Source organism: Rhinoderma darwinii, chromosome 8 (assembly GCF_050947455.1).
Source record: "Rhinoderma darwinii isolate aRhiDar2 chromosome 8, aRhiDar2.hap1, whole genome shotgun sequence".
Taxonomy (NCBI): Eukaryota; Metazoa; Chordata; class Amphibia; order Anura; family Rhinodermatidae; genus Rhinoderma; species Rhinoderma darwinii.
The window spans coordinates 116579900-116600172 of NC_134694.1; the positions used below are offsets into that span (position 1 = coordinate 116579900).

The following is a 20273-nucleotide window of genomic DNA, read 5'->3' on the forward strand; positions in this document are numbered from 1 at the left end:
TTGACCGCCGTAAAAAAAATAAAAATTAAGTGCCAGAATCGTTCAAATTAACATTTTCAAAAAATTCTTTACATTTTAATTTTTCACCATTAAACCACCGAAAGTATTGACCAAGTTTTACCACTAACATAAAGTACAATGTGTCACAACAAGAAGTGCATGGATAAGTAAAAGCATTCCGAAGTTATTACCACAGAAAGTGAGATGTCAGATTTGAAAAATGAGGCCATGTCAGGAAAGTCAAAACTGGCTGTAGCGTGTAGGGGAAAGGCCGGGTTCACACAGAGTTTTTTGTAGGCGGAAAATGTGCCTCAAATTTCCGTTTGGAAGTTTGAGGCAGATTTTCCTCTGCCTGCACGCCGATTTTTGCGCCGTTTTTCGCCCTCGGCCATTGAGCACCGAGGTCATAAAATGCTGCGAAATACGCTTTCTCTGCCTCCCATTAATGTCAATGGGAGATCAGAGGCTTAACCGCGCGAAGATAGGGCACGTCCCTTCTTTCTCCCGCGAGCCGGTTTTACCGCTCGCGGGAGAAAACCGCCTTTGCTTCCAATTGAAATCAATAGGAGGCATTTTCGGCCGGTTTCTGGCGAGTATTGCGGCGTGGTTTCCACGTAGAAAAACTTGTCAAAAAACTCTGCATGAACCCAGCCTTAAAGATGTACCTCACCGGCCTGCCACAGCACCATGCTTTATCATGGGGGATTAGCTCAAATGGTAGAGCGCTCGCTTAGCATGTGAGAGGTAGCGGGATCGATGCCCGCATTCTCCAAGTTTTGTCATCTATTCATAAATGTTACCTTATAATTCTTGAAAACGTTGAAATGTTAAAGGGAATGTGTTGCCAGCAAAATATGTTTTGTTTTTTTTAGGTAAACAGTTAGTGTGTAGGTGATTAAACATTGTTCTAATTTTTTTTTTTTTTCACGAGTCAGAAAATATTATAAATTGGATTCAATTGGATTCTAATTTATAATATTTTCCATTGCTGGTCACTAGATGGAGCCATTCCCAAAATTGCAGCATTGCATGTGGTAAAGCAACCACATTGCTTTATGCTGCAAAATTGGGTAAAAATCCCTCGCTCTAGTGAGCTCTCAGAATCCCCCCTCCTTTATCCTGGCTAGTGCCGGGAGAAACGAGGGGTTTGAACGGTCTAACCTCCTACACTGTGTGTCGCCATTTTTTGAGCTAACACACAGTGTAGTAGGTTTACATACAGTAGTAAACACACATTGAAACACGAACATACATAGAAATCCCTTACCTGCTCCAGTCGCCGCCGCTCCCTCCGGTCCATCCGCTCCGTCTGCTGCCGCTGCTCCATGTGCACAAGTCCAGAAGCCGCGACCGGAAGTAGTAATATTACTGTCCGGCCGCGACTTCCGGTCCACAGGAAAATGGCGCCGGACGGCGCGCATTTCAAATTGAACTGTGTGGTAGCGCCGCATGCACCGTTCCCACACAGCGGCGTACATGATAGTGGATGGAACGGGCCCCGTTCTCAGTCCCTATGGGACTGGAGCTGCCGTATTCCATGTCTGTATGTGTCGTTAATCGACACATACAGAAATGGAACAAAAAATGGCAGCCCCCATAGGGAAGAAAAAGTGTAAAAATAAAAAAAAGTAACACACAAACACACAAATTAATCCAAACGTTTTTAATAAAGCACTAACATCTTTAACATATTAAAAAAAAAATTGTGGTGACACTGTTCCTTTAAGAGAAGCTACATTTTCTTTTTAGAATTAAAGAGGCTCTGTCACCACATTATAAGTGCCCTGTCTCCTACATAAGGAGATGGGCGCTATAATGTAGGTGACAGCAGTGCTTTTTATTTAAATAAACAATCTCTTTTCACCACTTTATTAGTGTTTTTAGATTTATGCTAATGAGTTGCTTAATGCCCAACTGGGCGTATTTTCACTTTAGACCAAGTGGGCGTTGTACAGGGGAGTGTATGACGCTGACCAATCAGCATCACGCACTCCCCTCCATTCATTTACTCAGCACATAGGGATCCTGCTAGATCCTTATCATGTGCTGTCTTATACTAACACATTAACAATACTGAAGTGTTTAGACAGTGAATAGACATTCCCCGGGATGTCTATTCACAATCCCTGCACTTCGTTACTGTTTCTATGGTAGTTACAGCAGAGGAAGCGTGATCTCGTTGTAACCCTTCATTTACCACGTAATCTCGCGAGATTACGCGTCCTCTGCTGTAACTACCACAGACAGAGTAACGAAGTGCAGAGATTGTGAATAGACATTCCGTGGAATGTCTATTCACTGTCTAAACACTTCAGTATTGTTAATGTGTAAGTATAAGACAGCACATAGCAATCTAAAAGGATCCCTATGAGCTGAAGAAATGAATGGAGAGGAGTGCATGATGCCGATTGGTCACTGATTGGTCAGCGTCATACTCTCCCCTGTACAACGCCCACTTGGTCTAAAGTAAAAATACACCCACTTGGGCATTAAGCAACTCATTAGCATAAATCTAAAATCGCTAATAAAGTGTTAAAAATAGATCGTTTTTTTTAAATAAAAAGCTTTACTGTCACCTACATTATAGCGCCCATCTCCTTATATAGGAGACAGGGCACTTATAATGTGGTGACAGAGCCTCTTTAACGAGGCATGCCGCTTGGAGTTTGTATATTCTCCTCATGTTTGCATGGGCTTCTTCCAGGTTCTTTACCTATTTTAACCCCTTCCCATCCGCCGTATATATATGGCGAAGGTTGGGTGGGAGAGTATGAAGCGGGCTCACGTGCCGAGCATGCTCCATAGAATGGGAGTGACGGCTGTATTGGCTTGAGTGGGATCCCGCTTTTTTAACTCGTTAGATGCCACGGTCAATAGTGACCGCGACATCTAAGCTGAATGAGGGGGGCGGCTTCCTCTGACATTAGCTCCCCCCCCCCAGCATGACGCAATTGCAGAGCGCTGATGGTTGTAATGGCAGCAGCCTGTGGCCTAATGAAGGCTCCCAGGTCTGCCATATTTGTACTCCTATTAAGACTTGTCAGCATCAGACTCTACGTTAGTATTGCAGTATATCATGTAAGCAGTGCAATGATTGCTGCTTCAAGCTCCCTAGTTTTTTTATTTTATATCTATATACATAAAAAGTTTTGAAAAAATTAACAGAACTGGTATTGCTGCGTCTGCTAATGTCCGAACTATCACAATATAACATTATTTAACTCGCACGTTGACCGCCGTAAAAAAAAAAAAAAATTAAGTGCCAGAATCATTACAAATGTAAATTTAAAAAAAATTATTTTGATTTTAATTTTTCACCATTAAACACCGAAAGTATTGACCAAGTTTTACCACTAACATAAAGTACGTGTCACAACAAAATCGCATGTATAAGTAAAAGCATTCTGAAGTTATTACTACAGAAAGTGAGAACTCAGAGCTCCATCATGGGGGATTAGCTCAAATGGTAGAGCGCTCGCTTAGCATGTGAGAGGTAGCGGGATCGATGCCCGCATTCTCCAAATTTTATCATACAAATTTTTACCCAAAATTATTTATTGAAAATGTTGAAATGTCAGGGAAGTTAAATTTAAATTTGTTTTTGAAAGCTGCTTGGACTTTGTATGCTCTCCTTATGTTTGTGTAGGCTTCCTCCAAGTAAATTGGTTTCCTATAACATTGTCCTTAGTATGTGTGATGGGAAATTAGATCATGAGCCCCATTATAATATATGAAAAACAGACAGATTATTATTAACAAAAAATACCATTGATACCGTTCACTTTAGATGGTCGGCTGGTCCCGCCAAAACCGGCGGATTCGGCTGACATACATCTAATGTATACGGCCAACTAAAGAAGAAAAAAGTCAAATCCAAAAATGTATCCTCCAAAGTGGAGTACTAGTTCTGCAAAAATGCACGATGCTTTGGAACAATGGGCATCGGCCAAAAGGGGCCGACGACAGTCTAATAATTCCGTAACCTCCTCAAAAGCGAGAAACGACTCTGGAATGCCGGGGGGGTTTATGAGGGAGCGGCTGTCTCAATAAGATATGAGGCGTTCAGCTCATCACTTCTAGCAGGAAACAGACTGAATATCGAGATAAATGACCAAGACAAGAAGGCGACATGGAACCGCACACTTTACCGCTGCCAGATCTCTCGCGAGAACTCCCCCCGGGATCACGTGACCGCAGCTGCTATTAGGTGGCTGTCTCCTCGATGTTATCATATTCCGGCTTTGTACCTTTTTATGTTTTAGATGGAAACTTTTGGGCCCTCATGTTTGTGTCATTGCTAGGAGACACGTTTTCAACTGTGCAAAGGCTTGAAATGCAATAAAATAGGCTTGAAAGGATAGAAAGTTGTTTTGCAGTCTGTTCTCCGCTCTGAGCCTTCTTCCTGTGTTTAGAGTCTGTTGTGAAATTTTCAGCAAATATTGAAAGACAAAGAGAAAATAAGGCAAGAAGAGAAAATAAATGATGACATTTAGTGCAGAGGAGATTGTGAATGTTTGCAAAAAATATCTGTCAGAAGTGGGATTTGAACCCACGCCTCCATACGGAGACCAGAACACCCACGTGTAGGGAAGATTTCTCTTGAGTCTGGCGCCTTAGACCACTCGGCCATCCTGACAAGCTGCAGAACCTGCTGCTTTACGGCTCTAAAACCAGTAAACCGCAGACCACGCGCTACATTGTTGCTGATTTGTTTCTATTCTTTTCGGCCACTTAGTGGTTTAGTAGATGAGAAAGGAAAGATTTTACATTCTTAATGTATGATATCGAGAGGGTCATAAATGCTTATTTACCAATCATAGAACCGAATCAGGATGTAAGATCAGTCCGTGTGTGTCAGCCTGCAAACGTAGCGTGTCGTGCAGGGAGAACATCACACGTGGGGTTGATGCGGATTTGCAATGCGGTTTCGGCCGCGCAGGACTTCACTGCTACCATATGCGGTGAGGTATCAGATGACAGAATATTTGCATGTTTATTACAAGAAAACTTTGTTGACCGCTCTGGATAGAATGACTGTTTCGAGGGCTACAAATATTGGCTCTCAGCTCTGCGCTTCGCAGTTCCACGTTTCTTTTGTTAATACTTTTAATTAAAGAAAATACAGAGTTCGTTTAATATTGTAAAGGGAAAAAAACAAAAAAAAATATCTGTCAGAAGTGGGATTTGAACCCACGCCTCCATTCGGAGACCAGAACACCCATGTGTAGGGAAGAGATGCCTCTTGAGTCTGGCGCCTTAGACCGCTCGGCCATCCTGACAGCTGATAGAACACACTTCACTGATCGCTCACAGCATTTGTTCTGCTCTTATGACGCAATGTAAATTCTGCCTGTAAATGTGAACACGGATTTATTCTGAAGAGATGACAATCAGGAGTTAATATTGCACTTTGCATTCAGATTTTTGCCTTCATTCTTTTTTTTATAAATTCTTTTATTTTCTGTTTTCAAAACACATAATATAATATAATGGTGCAGACCAGTGCAGCGCTGACATCGGCCCACAGGCCAGAAACTGGAATTACAAGAGTGCAAAGAACACAAAGAAAAAACAACATACCGCTTATATCAATAAGGATAAAGATACTCTGGTATGCACCCTGAACCCGCAGCCATGCATAATATCCCGTAAGAGAACAGGAAGGCAGTAAAGAAAGAGAAGAGGGGACAGAAAGGAGAGAGGAAGGGGAAGGTTGCCTTCATTCTTAGCTAGTGCATCTTGTTTTATGTATCCCAGTGTGTGGAGGAGCCGACTACAGGGGGCGCTCCGCTGGATCTGGTCATTTCTAATAATGCAGAGCTTGTCGGGAACGTCAATGTTTGTGAAAACCTCGGTAACAGTGATTATAATATAGTTATATTTTACCTATACTGTAAAAAACAAACACAGGCTGGGAGGGCAAAAACAATTAATTTTAAGGACAATTTCCTCAGGATTTTGGCTGCAATTCAGGACACAGACTGGGAAGAACTAATGTCAAATAAAGGTACAAATGATAAATGGGAAATCTTATGTGACATGTCAGAAGTTTGGATTGGTGGGGGTCCGAGCACTGAGACCCCCCACCAATCACAAGAACGAAGCAGCTGAAGCCCTTGTGTGAGCGTTCAGCTGCTTTGTGTCTGTTCGGAGTGCGGGCTCATAGACTTTCTATTGGGTCCGTACACTGATGTATTTATTTCAGGAAAAAGCCGAACGAACAAGAAGCGGCCCAGCGCTCACACGAGTATTTCTGCGGCTTCGTTTTAGCGATCGGTGGGGGTCTGAATGCTCGGACCCCCCACCAATCCAAACTTCTGACATGTCACTATGACATGTCAGAAGTTTGTTGAACGTTTAGTTTCCCTTTAAAATCCACTTTGTATAATTATAGTGCAAAATGTATTCCTATAGGTAACAAGTATAAACGACTAAAATTAAACCCCACATGGCTGACACCTTCTGTAAAATATGACAAAAAAAGGGAATTTGAAAAACATAATAGAAGAAAGAACAGCTGATGTAGCCGGAGCCAGTGCTGAGGAGCTGATGTAGCTGGCGCCAGTGCTGAGGAGCTGATGTAGGCGGGGCCAGAGCTGAGGAGCTGATGTAGCCGTAGCCAGTGCTGAGGAGCTGATGTAGGCGGGGCCAGAGCTGAGGAGCTGATGTAGGCGGGGCCAGAGCTGAGGAGCTGATGTAGACGGAGCCAGAGCTGAGGAGCTGATGTAGCCGGAGCCAGTGCTGAGGAGCTGATGTAGGCGGGGCCAGTGCTCAGGAGCTGATGTAGACGGGACCAGTGCTCAGGAGCTGGTGTAGGTGGGGAGAGTGCTCAGGAGCTGATGTAGGCGGGCCAGTGCTCAGGAGCCGATGTAGGCGGGGACAGCGCTAAGGAGCTGATGTAGCTGGTGCCAGTGCTGTTAATACATCAACTAATATACTGAATTGGATGAATGTAGATATGGTCCAAGCTATAATTCCCTATAGAGCCCATACATTCACCACTGAAGGGTTATTTTCTACGAATCTACTAGGGAGCTCTTTTGGTGTCCTCCATTTAGGTAAAGTAAGTTAAAAAAAAATTAAAATGTGCACACGGCCCCAGGACCAGATGGGTTACACCCTAGAGTTCTTAAGGAGCTTAGTTCAGTTATTTCTCTACCTCTCTTCATAATATTTAGAGATTCTCTAGTGACTGGTATAGTGCCAAGGGACTGTTGAAGGGCAAATGTGGTGCCTATTTTCAAAAAGGGCTCTAGGTCTTCCCGGGGTAATTATAGACCAGTAAGCTTAACATCCATTGTGGGGAAAATGTTTGAGGGGCTATTGAGGGACTATATACAGGATTATGTGACAGATAATAGTATTATAAGTGACAGCCAGCACGGTTTTACTAAGGACAGAAGTTGTCAAACCAACCTGATCTGCGACAAGTCTTCTTTACTGTGAATCTGTGGAATAACTGACCGCAGGAGCCGTCACAGCAGGGACAGGAGATGCTGCAAAAAAGACAAATATAATTTCGTAGAACTAAAAAATATCAGCTCCTATGTCAATGTGTAGGATTCTTGTTTCATCCCGTCCCTTTTTCCCATCCCTTGGTTGAACTTGATGGACGTCTATATGCAGGCCTCTAGCTATGCTCATAAGGTCATTAGACACTTACAAGACCAAGACTGGGATGACTTCTTCTCACTTAACTCCATCTCACCAACACCGAAAGAGACTAATCACTACATACTATAACGTTTTAAGACAGCCACTGGACTACGCTAAATCACGATCTGGTGTATCTTACTGGGTTGACCACTAAGATGACATCACTCATGACGATATCCTATCATCTGTAACCACGGCCGCCAAATACCTCCCATCAGCCATGTACTGGGAGATATCTTTTAAAATAGCTCATAGGGCTTACGTGTCCCCTTACAGGGGCTTTCTTATGGGTAACTCCTCTGACCACTCATGTTTAAAGTGTGGAGCACCGCATGCAGACCTGTTACATTGCCTCTGGTCATGCCCAACTATTGTTGAGTTTTGGCGCAGGATTCAATGTTTTATATCAAATACTCTGTCCATACACTGCCCCTCAACCCAAAAGTGGGGTCTCTTTGGGATCCTGCCACCTTCCATGCTCTATATCCCGAACCACCACAAAAAACTCTGCGACTGCTAGGAAGGCGATTCTCCAGGTCTGGATAACTAACACCCCCCCCCCCCCCTACACATCGTATCTTCCTGGAGAAACTATCTTACCTTTTCCGCATGGATTGGGTGGAAACCTCCCTCCGGAAAGAGCACAAAACTGAGGGATTTTTTAAGCTGTGGGAGAATTTTATACCTCTCTTACCACTTCACATTAAACAAAAGCTGAAGCTGATTGCATGTTTTGGCTCCTCAACCTGGTACCTGGAGCGTCAGTTGTCTGGTGTGACACCAATCAGGCTATGAATCCTTAACCATCAGTGTGGAATTGTGGTACTGCGGGGGATACACCACGTGCCCATCCTCTCCCCCCCTCCCTCTTCTGTACTTCCCTTCCCCTTTTCTTTATGGTTTCCTTTATGTGTTACATGTCCTATGAACATTGATACTCTTTTTTCTTCTCCTTGTTTTTGGGGTAAAATATCTCGTACCGTTTTAACGAGGATTATTTGTAATAATTTATATTACTTGTAGGATATATTTTCTGCAATATATTGATATCAGTGTTCAGAGATGTTATTGCCATGGGACATGCTGTTGAATTTTTGAATATTTGTCTGTAATTGTTGGAAAATAAAAATACATACTTTAAAAAAAAAAAAAAAGAACTTGATGGACGTACGACTTTTTTCAACCGTACTATGTATGTACTCCACGTTCCTGCTTCAAAATATTACCTAAGGCCCCATGCACACGACTGTAATTTTGGTCCGCAAATACGGACCGTAATTGCGGATCAAAATACGGTTCCATTGATTTCTATGGCCCACGGACACCTTCTCATATACATATTGTAAGGTGTCCAGGCCGTAGAAAGCATCTGTAGCAACTAGGACATGTCCTAAGTTTAATTTTACAGACCGTGCTCCTATACTTTATAATGGGAGCACGGCCTGCAAATGTGGATGACTGTCCGTGGCCGTCCGTGGCCATCCCTGCCCATAATCACAGGCACGGTGCACAAAAGGCCTTAGGAAGGGGGATTAGCTCAAATGGTAGAGCGCTCGCTTAGCATGTGAGAGGTAGCGGGATCGATGCCCGCATTCTCCATATTTTGGTTCTCGTATTTCAAAAGCCATAAACAAAATTTCGACATTTTTTTTTGCATCTTAACCCCTTCAAGACGCAGCCTGTTTTGGCCTTGTGGCACAGCCGATTTTTTTTTCAAATCTGACATGTGTCCCTTTATGTGGTAATAACTCCGGAATGCTTTTACCTATCCAAGCGATTCTGAGATTGTTTTCTCATGACATATTGTACTTTATGATAGTGGAAAAATTTGGTCGATAAATTCAATATTTATTAGTGAAAAACACCACAATTTAGAGAAAATTTTCAAAAATTTGCAATTTTCTAAATTGAAATGTATCTGCTTGTAAAACAGATCGTAATACCACACAAAAGAGTCACTAGTTACCATTTCCCATATGTCTACTTTATGTTTGCATCGTTTTTTGAACGTCCTTTTATTTTTCTAGGACGTTACAAGGCTTAGAACTTTAGCAGCAATTTCTCACATTTTCAAGAAGATTTCAAAAGGCCATTTTTACAGGGGCCAGTTTAGTTCTGAAGTGGTTTTGAGGGCCTTAAATATTAGAATCCCCCATTTTAAAAACTGCACCCCTCAAAGTATTCAAAACAGCATTCAGAAATTTTCTTAACCCTTTAAGCGTTTCACAGGAAATAAAGCAAAGTAGAGGGGAAATTTACAAATTTCATTTTTTTTTTGCCGAAATTCATTTGTAATAAAAAAAATTCTGTAACACAGAACGTTTTACCAGAGAAACGCAACTCAATATTTATTGCCCAGGTTCTGCAGTTTTAGGAATATCCCACATGTGGCCCTAATGGACTGAAACACAGGCCTCAGAAGCAAAGGAGCACCTACAGGATTTTGGGGTCTGCTTTTTTTAGATTATATTTTAGGCACCATGTCAGGTTTGAAGAGGCCTTGTGGTGCCTAAACAGTGGAAACTCCCCAAAAGTGACCCCATTTTGGAAACTACACCCCTCAAGGAATTTATCTAGGGGTATAGTTAGCACTTTGACCCTACAGGTATTTTGCTATATTTATTGGAGTTAGTCTGTGAAAATGGAAATCTACTTTTTTTCTGAAAAAACATAGAAATTTGTAATATTTACAAGGAATAAAGAAGAAAATGCACCCCAACATTTGTAAAGCATCTTCTCCTGATTATGGCAAAACCCCATATGTGGTAATAAACTGCTGTTTGGACCCACAGGAGGGCTCAGAAGGGAGGGAGCGCCATTTGGATTTTGGAGCACAGATTTTGCTGGATTGGTTTTCAGTGCCATGTCTGGTTTGCAACGCCCTGGAGGGACCAAAACAGTGGAAACACCCCAAAAGTTACCCCATTTTGGAAACGACACCCCTCAAGGAATTTTCTAGGGGTATAGTGAGCATTTATACCATACAGGTTTTTTGCAGAATGTAGTAGAATTAGGCCATGAAAATGAATATAAACATTTTTGTCCACTAAAATGTTGCATTTTTTTCATTTTCACAAGGGATAAAGGAGAAAAAGTCGCCCTAAATTTGTAACGCAATCTCTCCCGAGTATGACAATACCCCACATGTGGTAATAATTGATTTTTTTAATAGAAATTAATTAACCTTTGCAGGACTGATCCTTTTTTGCTTTTCCATTTTAGTTTTTCACTTCCAAACGCCATAACTTTTTTATTTTTCCATCAGTAGAGCGGTGTGAGGGCTTATATTTTGTACCCAGTGTGAGGACTTATATTTTATACCCGGAGGTCGTTGTCTGGCCTCTGGGTGCCTTCACAAGCCTCAGCAGCCCCCACAATTCACTTCTCGGCCTTTTGGCTAAGATCAAGTGTAGTAGCTGTTCGAGCTGAGGTTAGTAATCATCCCTGCCGGTGGTTTAGGGGCCATCGTAGAGGGATGACGGAACGCCGAGGTAAGCGCAGGGAACCCCAACGGTCATCGCTCTGGTGTACCCACTTGGTTTAAAGGTACCATTTGTAGGTGACCAGGCGACCGCCGGATCGAGGTCATGAGGTCGGGTAGTTTGGAAGCCCGAGTTGCTATGTGCCCCAGGGCTGGTGACCCTGGGGTGCCCTAACTCACTGGGGGTGGGATCCCACTGAGTGATGGCACATTTGCTTGCACGCACTTGTCTTTCACACTTCTGCGCACACACCTTTATTCTCCCGGCCTTCTGGCTGGGAGATGAGGAATTTTTATACCTGGTGGATGTCCAGGCTGTATCACAGCGCACATCCACTTATTTAATTTTGTTTTTTCACTGTGTGTTTGTCGCAAGGATTTTGGGATGCGGCGCCCTTTTGGGACCCTCCTGAGGTCTAGGGGGAAAATGTGTGGCCATCTGGTTCCGTTTTTCCCCTGCAACCCGGCCTCCCTTCTTCGGAGGGGAGGTTCGACCTTGATGTAGGCTCCTAGGTGGACACTGGCGTGGCAGCCCAGGTAGAAGCCTAGGAGTATGTTTGGGTCTCCCTAAGCTTCGGCGAGGGGGGGATCATTGAGCCTCGATCCTCTAGGCCTGTGGTTTGGAGGGTCTGGGAATGGTTATACGGGGCCTCTCTGTTTTAAGAGAAGGGCTGCGATAGACCACATCCTTGTACACTTTTTGTGTGGCACCTCTGCACTTTTTAGGCACTTGGGTGAGAGAAAGCACGGCTCAGGCTTTCAAAAAAAAAAAAAAAGCAGCCCCCACAATTGCCGATGTGCTACAAGCCCCCTAAATCCGGCGATCGCAATCGAGCTCCGCATTTAACGGGTTAATTGCCAAAATCAGCGGCGATGAGCCTCTGAACGGCAACAGTGGAGTGTCAGTGTCGGGGACAGCTGGCCTCCTGGTTCCCGATGCACACTGTCACTGACAGTGTGCATCGCGAACGATAGTGACGTCCTGTCACTCTGACAGGAAGTCTAAAAGGAGGCTGGTCCTGATAGGCTTCCGTACATGGCAGACACGGAGGCAATTACTTGGCCTCAGGTCGCCATGCTAGCCATCTGCAAACCTCACAATTTCATTGTGAGGTCTGCCGATGTGCTAGAAACCCCTAAAATGCGGCGATTGCAATCGATCATCGCATTTAAGTGGTTAATTGCCAAAATCAGTGGAAATGAGCCACTGATCGGCAACAGTGGAGTGTCAGCTGTCGGGGAAAAAAAGATTCAATCTCCAGAGACGGCAAACCTCCATAATGACAGGTATGGCTGTGTGCATAGGGGCGTTGGAAGGGGAATTAGCTCAGATGGTAGAGCGCTCGCTTAGCATGTGAGAGGTAGCGGGATCAATGCCCGTATTCTGCATATTTTGGTTGCGGTACTTCAAAAGCCATAAACAGAATTTCGGCATTCTTTTTTGCATCTCAATTCTACTCAGTTTACCGTGTGCGGTATAAATTACATAATAACTTTATTCTGCGGGTCAGATTACAAAGATTATATAATTTTTTTATGTTTACTACTTTAACCCAAAAAAACAATTTTTTTAAAATGTGTTTGTTTTTGTGTCGCCATAGTCTAAAAACCATAACTTTTTTCTTTTTCAGCCAATGTAGCTGTATGAGGGCTTATTTATTGTGGGACGTATTGTAGGGTTTATTGGTACCATTTTGGGGTACAGACGACTTTTTGATCACTTTTTATTGCATTTTTTGGAAGGCAGGATGAACAGGAAACAAAAATTCTGCTATTGCTTTTTAGTTTATTTTTTACGGTGTTTACCCTGCTGGTTAAATAAGGTAATAGTTTTATACTTCGGGTCGTTACGAACGCGGCGATACCAATTATGTTTAGCTTTTTTTAATTTGTTTTAAAAATTTATTTTTTATTTTGTTTTTCATTTATTTATTAGTAACTTTATCAAACTATTTTTAACTTTTTTGTTTTGTCCCACCATGGGACTTTATTATGTGATCATTTGATCGCTTTTATAATACACGGCAATACTTCTGGGCCTGACAGGCATAATAGGCATACAATGAAAGCCATGAAAAGGCTGCACAGTGCCATAATTCCCCATAATGACCACTGTGAAAAGGCATATGGGCGGCCATTAAGGGGTTAATTAAAAGAGGTCAATGATAATGAGGGAACAGCCTGTGTAGCTCGAACTATTATTCTTAGACATCGTGCAAAAGAGCATTTCCATTTTGCGGACCGCAAAACACGGATCTTAGTGGCCTCCGTGTGATGTCCGTTTTTTTGCGGCCTCATAAACTAGAATGAGATGGACCACAAATAGGGACAAGCATAGGACCTGTTCTATAACTTGTTAATGGACACACGGATGCACAAAAAAAAGCGGATGTGTTTATGGAACTATAGAAATGAATGGTTCAGTAAGCGAAGAGCAAAAAAAAATAAAAAAAAAGATAGGACAGTGAAGAGAATAACAAAGTCTGCATGAGCCCTTATGGTTAGAGAACATTCAAATGAAAAGATAAAATAATTCGTCCCTGGGTGGGCTTGAACCACCAACCTTTCGGTTAACAGCCGAACGCGCTAACCAATTGCGCCACAGAGACATTTGATGTACTATTTTTACAGGTTTATACTTCCCTACTTGCAACGCACCGATTCCGACACATGATAGCAATCGCTGACTTCTGTGAGCTGGTGGAACTCGCTCCTAAATCTCATGAGCTTTCCAACCAAGACAATAATAATCTGTTTAGTCCTGAATCTATACACTAAGTGAAGACCTATTATATGACACGCAAATCATTTGCGGACCTAAAGAAACCCAAAATCTCGAAAAAGCCCTTTCATTTATAGGGCCTTTGTTCAGATCCAAAGAACGGGCCCAGGATAAACCGGGTGTCACGTAGAGTTCGTGGACCCACTGGGCCGTACCGCCTTGGCAGTATGGCAGCTGGCCAACAGGGCGAAGGTCAGAGTCTATAGTTCATATAGGGTACCTGTGGCAGCTTGGACAATAGCAAGGCAGGCTTGGCTGGGACTAGGCAGCAGGTAGACGTCAGGCATGGAGTAGCAGGACAGGCGTGGTATACAGCACGACGCTAGATCAGGATACAGGTTACAGGAACAGGGAACACTAGGGGACCATTTGCAAGACAAACTTAGGATACGACAACGCTCAGGCAACGAAGTAAGGGGCTGGGATCTTCTTATAATCCAGGGCACTCATGGGCTGATTACATATGAATTACATATGATTACACCCTATGGGACCCGGCCGAGGTGAGTGGACGTGAGCGCTGGCCTCTCCTGAGGAGGAGACTGGGGCCAGCACTCGCAGACACATGGCTGCGGCTGTCAGGAGGTGAGTGAACCTGATGGCCCGCAGCCACGGACATGACACTGGGACAGCCCAAGAGGTCCTTCATCAGACCATTCACCCAGATGAAAGCAAATCCTTCCCGACCTGGACCCTCCAAGAAATCCCAGTCAGGTAAGAGCTCAAACAATCTCCCTTGCTTCAGTTCATACCAAAACATGGGACCCCGTTGGGTCACAAACATAATGAAACTTGGCCTTACGTTGGCACTTCGTTCTTATCTCTTCCAAAGGCACACCCCAAAGTTTGCCATCAAGAATTCCTCGGACATGGTGCTGGAACTAGCTAATATAAAGACAGTCCAACATATCAATCAGGAGTAGTGAGATGATGTGGAGAAGGAAGTAGATGTAGGAACCTTCCAATGCTACCAACGTAGAGTAAGTTCTGGATAAACAAGAGACAGTGGGGTAGGAGGACGAAGGTCATGGCGAACCTGGACTCTGATTTGCAATGTCATAGATTCCTGCAAACTCTCCAGGTAAAGAGGGGTTTGTGTAATGTACCAGGACATGGAACTGAAGGATAACCCACATTTTATGAAGCCCAGAAAAATTAAAGAAACGTCTATACTCACCATATATGGATAAGATAAGGTCACCCTCCACACCGTCCATGCCGGGGACGTAAATATCTACAAGAAACAAATCTTATAACAAATGGAAATAAGAAGAACATGATGAGCAGCTTCAAAAGAACATTGATGCCACTTATCTCTTATTGGGCCATTTGACAAATAAAATCCACGTCAGAAACTCGGATATCTGCCACGGATTGGCCACCGCAAAAATTAGCAAGATCTGTCATGAATAATGTAACATATTAGGGTGATTTTAGAACGATCATTGAGCAGTTTCAAAGGTAACAAGTATGTCAGGATGGCCGAGTGGTCTAAGGCGCCAGACTCAAGAGGACTCTCTTACCTACACATGGGTGTTCTGGTCTCCGAATGGAGGCGTGGGTTCAAATCCCACTTCTGACATTAATTTTTCTAGATGGATGAAAACTTTTTGAATAATCTTACATCATTATAGGGATAAACCTAATTTACACTGCTCTAAGAACTGACTGCTTTTTTCCACATTCTGACAGATAACATATTTCAAAAAGGAAGTATCTGAAAATACATTAAAAGTTTGTTTTGGTACGGCGAAATGACATTTAAATTAAAAAAAAAAGTAAAACCACCGACCACGAAGGGACTCGAACCCTCAATCTTCTGATCCGAAGTCAGACGCCTTATCCATTAGGCCACGCGGTCACCCTTGGCCACCTCTGTGAAGGGCAGTCCCGACAATTTATTGCACGGTACTGAGGGGCACTATTGCTGGGAAAATTCGACCTAAAAGCCAAATTTGCACATCACAATTTTTCTTTACAATAAATTGTGCAGAACATATGACTTACAAACAGAAAATGGGAAAAGGGTTTTTACAAATAACATTTATGTAACATTTGGACAGAACAGTGATTTAAATATTAGCCCTCCCCCCAAGAACTGCTTTCCGCAGCAAGTATTCCACCCAAAAATTTGCACCACAATTTGGTGGTTTTTCTAGTGGAGTTCCTTGCGGGTTCTAGGTTGGATATGCTGTGTACTTTTACACAGTGTATCCGACCTGTGGTAACCCAACATTAGGGTATGTTCACACGGGCAATTTTCAGACGTTTTTTCGAGCCATAATGGACCCGAAAAACAGCGGAAAAATCGGAAGCAAGAACGCCTACAAACATCTGCCCATTGATTTCAATGGGAAATACTTTGTTCTGTTCCGACAGGGCGTTTTTTATTGACTCTTTATAAAAACAGATCCAAGAACGGCGAGTTTCTTAAAAAACGCTTGAAAACAGCTCCGTATTTTGTTAACCGTGTGAACATAGTCTTATAGACAAGCCCTTTTTGGATTGCAGGCACTGGCTCTCAGCACCGCCAAAAAACAGCTGATTTTGCTGGCGGACACCCTGTCTGGCCAGGCATTTTCACGCTAGCGGCTGCCGCAGGTGTAATATGGTATTACATGACAGCCATTCAGCAGCTCTCCGTCCTGGCTCATAGAGCAGGTCCGAGCATGGGGTCTCCCTCTATGATGTCATATGGGCAGGGGTCGTCTTCTTGAGACAACTCATTTAACCAAACATTCCAAAATTGTGAACATGAGCCTTCTGGAGGCCAAAGCAGTCCCTCTACAGCGCACGCCCTCCCCCAGAGATCTACGACAAGCTCCATGAAAAAAAAACAATAGCAACAAAATTTGCATATGGCTGAGAAAACTAAAGCAAAATATATGGTTAACATAGCAGTTACTGAAGGAACGGATTCACCTATTGATGTTCGACATTCTAGTGATTGATCAAATGATATTTTTCAAATTTAACATATTTCTGAACTCTGTCTTATTGGTTGTATGGATAAGGGGGAAAAAAATACACAGATTCATCTAAAATATTATGAAAAGAAAAAAACGACCATGAAGGGCCTCGAACCCTCAATCTTCTGATCCGAAGTCAGACGCCTTATCCATTAGGCCACACGGTCAGGTGAAAAGTCTCCAAATACCAAATTGTACACAATCTGAATTTTCCTCAAAAAAAGTCAACGTTTTATAAAAATTCTTTCATTTAAATGCTATTGCACTAAGTTGCGGATGTGTGAATTTCCATTAATAATGATTATATTGGGGAATTGCATTATTAACAATTGTAAAATTCTAACGGTGACGTTATATTGAGCAAAATACGGGGCCGCTGTAAATAAATGAACATTCACCATAAAAAAAAATAAAAAGAGAAAAGAATTGTATGACTTACATGCCCCGACTGTTGCATGATAGGACTAGGTGGTGCACAATTTTGCAACATCACAAAATCGCAACATCTGATATTTGTTGCAGGTTTTAGCTCCACATTGAATTCAATGGTGAAAACCCGCAACAGAAAAGCAGCGATTACACATAAAAAACGCACCGCAGGTCAATTTATAAACGGTTTTTCGGCAGAATTTTTACGTAGCGCGTTTTTCCACATCCGAGTTTGCACCGGTTCGTGTGAATCTGGCCTTAGGGCTCATTAAAACTCGTCCGCGTGCTGTGTGCGGAAATCACTCACGGCACGCGGACCCATTGATTTCATTGAGGCTGTTCACACATGCAGGAGTTGTCACGCAGCGAGAGGCCGTTACGTGAAACTCACTGCATGCCCTATAGTGGTGCAATTTCACATACCTACGCGCCCATTGAGGTCAATGGGTGCGTGATTTGCGCATCAATTCCATTGGAAAAAAAAAGTGCTTTGCGAGTGCGTGAAAAAAAACATGCCATTCGCAAAGCGCAGATGCAATAACGCAACGCACACGGACCAGATTTCCGGGCATTTTTTATGCACGTAAATCGGTCACGCGCGCACATCCTTCACCTTATTCACGTCCGTTTAAAACGGATCCGTGGGTCCGTTGTGACATCCGTGTGGTTTCCGTTGTCACTCCGCGTCCGTTCCGTTTTTCCGTTTTAAACGGTCCGTTAAATTCCATCTTGTGTGTTGAACGCAGGGAACTTTGGCACGCCCTGCCGTTGCTTAGCAACGGATCCGTAAAAAACGGACGACACACGGATGCCTTCCATGTGCCGTCCGTTTTTTTTTGACGGACCCATTGAATTCAATGGGCCCCACGGTCCCTGAACGACGGAGAAAAGTAGGACATGAGCTACTTTTGACGGAACGGACGAACGGAACCGTCTAAACAACTGAAGTGTGCGTGGCCCCATAGAAATGAAAGAGTCAGGGTGCTATCCGTTAAAAAAAATGGATATCACCCTGGAGAAAATAACTGAAATTGGCGCGAGGCCTTAGACTTTACTACAGATGTGCCCAAAACGGATCCGTTATACAGCCATCTGCATTGGCCCCTAGGGTATGTTTAGTCAAAAGACGGGGGAAGGGCTCTCCGCACAATGGCGCACACTGACACCTGTGGAATCGTTTGTCTTGCCTGGATTATTTACATAGTGGAGCTCCACACAGGCAAAAACTGCTAACGGGGACTCCATGCAGACAGACCCGAGATCAGAAGGGGTGAGGGGAACCTACTATATGGGGGGTGAGACTTGTCAGGTAATCTGTTTAGTGCTGGAAGATTTCGGGACGTCTCCTGTACCCGGGACAACGGCTAGACGACTGATCAAAGTGAATCATTGGCAGGAAAACCATTAGCAACACAATGGAGGAAAGTCGTCCTAATCACACGCCAAATCTGCATTGAGGTTTTGGAAATAGGACAGCGGGGGAGGGGGGGGGTCTCCAAATCACACGACAGAACAAATAAGCATCACGAAGAAGAAGATAAACGTCCGCGCCATTTCTGAAGACGCTCCACACAGACAGGTCTATAGAAAGTCACCACATCATGAAGGACTTCTCGGCCGACAATCTCCCATGGGGCAATGCAAACGTTTAGCATAAAGAATTTTGCAACCATTGGAGTGAATTCCCGGGGGAAAAAAAAAAAAAGTGTTGAATTCTTGGCATTTATGTATAAAGGGGGACAATCCAGACCCCCCGGGAGGAAATGGCGGTGCCACAAGAGGTAAAATGCTGGATTTGTACTTTGGTCCAGACATTATTGTAGAAAGTCGGGGACACAAAGCGGCAGGAGCCGTCAGCGCGCCGGGATCCGGACAGACATGAAGTGGATTAGGCTGGAATCACAGGGGCAGTTTTTTATACGGATGTCGGGGGGGCTGCTGGACTCCACCATGCCGATTCTTTTGATTGCAAGGAGAGAAGCCACTGCCGGTGTGGAGCCTGTCAGCAAGCAGGTTTACTCCTCCCTATTGAGAACACGTGCACGCTCGCCGTTTAGCTGTGTTTTTGCAAAAAGGAATGGTTTTCCACAGTCACGGTAAAAAAAAAGAATTCTGACCGTGACGTGTGAACCCCGTTATAAGGCGGCCATTCACTTTAAAGAACGGTCGGCTGAATTCTCATTTGCTTTTTTTCATTCTCACTCCCCCGTGAACAGGCTGATCCTGCCGAAATCGAAAAATTTGGTTGAGCTTTGTTCGATGTGAATGGGAACATTGACTCTTACAAAAAGGAGAACTGTTCGGGTAGGAACACACACGGCGTAAACACTGCAGATTATCCACAACGGATTAATTGTGGAAAATCCGCAGCGTATTACGGTAGCCGCAGCGTCGGTGAGATTTCAACAAATCTCGTCCCCGCACTGCGGTAAATTTCCGCCCAAAAAAACGCACATAAATTGACCTGCGGTGCGATTACTTCAACCTCAGCATGTCAATTAATTCCGCAGATACGCAACTCTTCTGTTGCGGGTTTACTCATTGAATCCATTGGGGTGCTTAAACCCGCAACAAAGCGGTGTGTGTTGCGATATTTGCGGCGAAATCACAGCGAAGCGCCGCAAAAAACGCAAGTAATAAAAATAAATAAATAATAAAGTTATACTTACCCAGAGTTCCCTGATTCTTCTCCAGTCCGGCCTCCCCGGATGACGTTGCAGGCCATGTGACCGCTACAGCCAATCAAAGGGAGGGGGTAAGTAAAAGTTTTTTGTTTTTTTCCGGCGCCGCTTTGCAGCGGAAATTCCGCCGCAAAAACACATCACAATGTGGTGCCATTTTCCGGACGGCATTCCCTGCGGTGTTCAGGGCGGATAACGCAGTATATCCGCACTGAATACGTTGTGGATGGAAATTTCGGCTACGTGTGAACACAGTCTTACGGTATCTGAGCGAC

The 20273-nt window shown here is 43.7% G+C and overlaps 6 non-coding genes and 1 pseudogene across 6 annotated transcripts; 2 read left to right on the top strand and 5 right to left on the bottom strand.

Annotated features, from left to right (window-relative positions):
- Window positions 1–4528: 4528 nt before the first annotated feature.
- Window positions 4529–4636, bottom strand: TRNAL-CAA (transfer RNA leucine (anticodon CAA)). Its single transcript has 2 exons — window positions 4599–4636; window positions 4529–4574 (listed from the first exon to the last, which is right to left on the bottom strand). It is a non-coding gene; the product is annotated as a tRNA-Leu (tRNA).
- A 533-nt stretch (window positions 4637–5169) lies between these two features.
- On the bottom strand, window positions 5170–5279 carry TRNAL-CAA (transfer RNA leucine (anticodon CAA)). Its single transcript has 2 exons — window positions 5242–5279; window positions 5170–5215 (listed from the first exon to the last, which is right to left on the bottom strand). It is a non-coding gene; the product is annotated as a tRNA-Leu (tRNA).
- Window positions 5280–11033: 5754 nt separating this feature from the next.
- On the top strand, window positions 11034–11103 carry LOC142660090 (U2 spliceosomal RNA; annotated as a pseudogene).
- A 2569-nt stretch (window positions 11104–13672) lies between these two features.
- TRNAN-GUU (transfer RNA asparagine (anticodon GUU)) lies at window positions 13673–13746 on the bottom strand. The gene has a single exon. It is a non-coding gene; the product is annotated as a tRNA-Asn (tRNA).
- Window positions 13747–15391: 1645 nt separating this feature from the next.
- On the top strand, window positions 15392–15501 carry TRNAL-CAA (transfer RNA leucine (anticodon CAA)). Its single transcript has 2 exons — window positions 15392–15429; window positions 15456–15501. It is a non-coding gene; the product is annotated as a tRNA-Leu (tRNA).
- Window positions 15502–15707: 206 nt separating this feature from the next.
- TRNAR-UCG (transfer RNA arginine (anticodon UCG)) lies at window positions 15708–15780 on the bottom strand. The gene has a single exon. It is a non-coding gene; the product is annotated as a tRNA-Arg (tRNA).
- A 1202-nt stretch (window positions 15781–16982) lies between these two features.
- On the bottom strand, window positions 16983–17055 carry TRNAR-UCG (transfer RNA arginine (anticodon UCG)). The gene has a single exon. It is a non-coding gene; the product is annotated as a tRNA-Arg (tRNA).
- Between the last annotated feature and the right edge of the window lie 3218 nt (window positions 17056–20273).